Here is a 280-nt window from a genome sequence, read left to right as displayed (position 1 = left end):
CTTTGATGTCTGATAACTGATCCCTTCTACACCTTGTGGTCAGACAGGCTGATGTGCCCTTCCATATGGGCTTTGATGCTTCTCAGCTAGATGGCCACTTGTTTGTCTTCAATCGTTTAAGACCCCAGACACTATAGCTTAACTGTGAGGTTTTCAATTGTCTCATATGCATGTGAAAGTTGGATAATGAATGAAAAAGATCAAAGATCAAACGATGCACTTGAATTATGGTACTGGTTAATAATTTGGTGGTAGGATGGACCACCAGAAGAACAAACAC

This window comes from Echinops telfairi, unplaced genomic scaffold (genome assembly GCF_000313985.2).
Source record: "Echinops telfairi isolate 266 unplaced genomic scaffold, ASM31398v2 ScPeMD7_7035;HRSCAF=8008, whole genome shotgun sequence".
Taxonomy (NCBI): Eukaryota; Metazoa; Chordata; class Mammalia; order Afrosoricida; family Tenrecidae; genus Echinops; species Echinops telfairi.
This window is presented reverse-complemented; position numbering follows the sequence as displayed.